Genomic DNA, 2217 nt, shown 5'->3' with positions numbered 1-2217 from the left:
TGCAATTAGCAACTACAATAATGTTAATTGACTTGTTTAGGTTGGACTTATGTGATGCCACGTCAAAGATGAGGCACTATCGTGGTTCACACGTTAGGCTTAGTTGGCTACGCAATATATATATATATATATATATATGTGTGTGTGTGTGTGTGTGTGTGTGTGTGTGTGTGTGTGTGTGTGTGTGTGTGTGTGTGTGTGTGTGTGTGTGTGTGTGTGTGTGTGTGTGTGCGTGTGTGTGTGTGTGTGTGTATAAAAGAGTGTTACATACACCAAATATGAACGTGAGCTTAAATATTTGTTGACAAAAATGGAACATCAATCACTATGTTGTACTTGTAAGCTTTTAGTGATTTACGAATATATGGTGGATGTTTATGAGGAGTCACCATGTGTCACATGCATGACCAAAGGAAAGTTGAATAGTTATGTCACACTTTTACAAATAAATAATATACACAATTTTTAGAAATTAAATTTGTTTTCATATGAATAATGTTTTGAAATTGTAATAGACATATTAATATATGAACAATTATTTTGATGGACAAAAGGGACTTGAATCTCACTTATGAAGAGGTTCATTTACAGGCAGAATAATGTGTCACTAGATGAAAAATATGCATGGTTGGTGTTGTGCAGTTGCAACTAGATAGTTTGATCCATGTTGGAGATTTCACGAAGACAATCATCCTAGTAGACAGTTTAAGTCAATATTCATGTTCTCTATATTCATCCGTCTAGGTGCGTGTAAGCATCACCATAGAAAAAATGTGTCTTGCACCAAAGTAAGTACAATGCAATCCAAATTCTTCAATTTAGAATGCATTTATGAGATTATACATGTTTTATGGATTAAAAAATATGAAATGTATTTTCAAATTTGGAAATACGTTTGGATTTAGAAAATGGATTTATGATTGAACAATTTGAAATACATATTTATGTTATATTCAAATGCATTTTTTACTTTTGGCATATATGGCTAGGATAAGGATGGTGCCTCTTAGTCTAGTGAACATCATAGGCTTACAACCTCCGTTTGTAGGAAAGATACCGGTGAACCCTCTAATATGGGTCATGTTACACATAATATACTTGTAGAAGATCCATCGATGATAAAAAACAAGGGAGACTATTATGATATTTAGTTTGGGAAGGACATTGATACCACACTCAAGAAAGATGAGATGGTGAGTGATAAGTCACATGATTGATCACAACAAGTTAGCCTGATAACATCGAAATAAGGGTTCTGATAACTCTATAAATTCTAATAAAGAGAAAACTCAATTTTTTGATAGAATTCATATATCTCTCACTTGAATTAAAGTGTATCTTTTTTTTCTCTTTTCTTCTATTTTTTTCTTAATTTTTTTCTCAACTTCTCCTCTTTATTTTGTTCTCTCTTAACTCTCCTTTTTTAAATTTCTTTCTCTCTTAGTTCCTCCTCTTTTATTTCTTTTTCTCCAAACCTCCTCTCTTTTATTTCTTCTTCTTCACTAATTTTTTTTCTCCATCTCTCTTTCTTTCATCACAATTTGAACATGTCTTTTTCCAATATTCATCAAACATTTTCTCTTTATCTTTATACCTTTGCTCTTTCTTTTTTCTCTCCTCAAAATTCACCTTCAATTTTCTTTTCATTTGTGAAACAAACTCATCAACAAACCATTTGTGATAAGTATTGAGTTGAGGGACACTTTTAATACCAAAATCTATTCTAAGTCTAAAATACAAACAAAAATTGAAAGTATATATATAAAACTTATTAAGTATTAAGAGTTGAAGCTCTGGTACCAACTTGATAAGAAACCAGTGAGGACCATTATGTTTGGAAAAATAAATTGACACCACACAGAGAAATGAAAAAGTGAGTGAAAACTAATGGGGTTGATCGCTACAAGTTATCCTGATAAAATCTAAATTGGGGTTCTTATAACTTAAAACTCCAAAAGGATTCACACAAAGAGAAATCTCATTTTTTTTGTCAAAATTCATATATACATTTGTATTAAAGTCTATTGTTTTATAGGATGAATTATACAATACTCTTTACATTTAACAATTATTCCTAATAACTAATATTTAATACCCACCAATACTACATTTAATTCCCATTATATAAATAATTATTTTCTATATTGAATTAAAAGATAAAAATTAGAAAAGAAAACTCAAAAGACTCCTCAATATCATATCATTTTCACCTTCAAA

This window comes from Vigna umbellata, chromosome 9 (genome assembly GCF_029865625.1).
Source record: "Vigna umbellata cultivar VRB3 chromosome 9, Vumbellata_1.0, whole genome shotgun sequence".
Classification (NCBI taxonomy): domain Eukaryota; kingdom Viridiplantae; phylum Streptophyta; class Magnoliopsida; order Fabales; family Fabaceae; genus Vigna; species Vigna umbellata.
The sequence above is the reverse complement of the archived record's forward strand: the minus strand, read 5'-3'. Positions refer to the sequence as shown.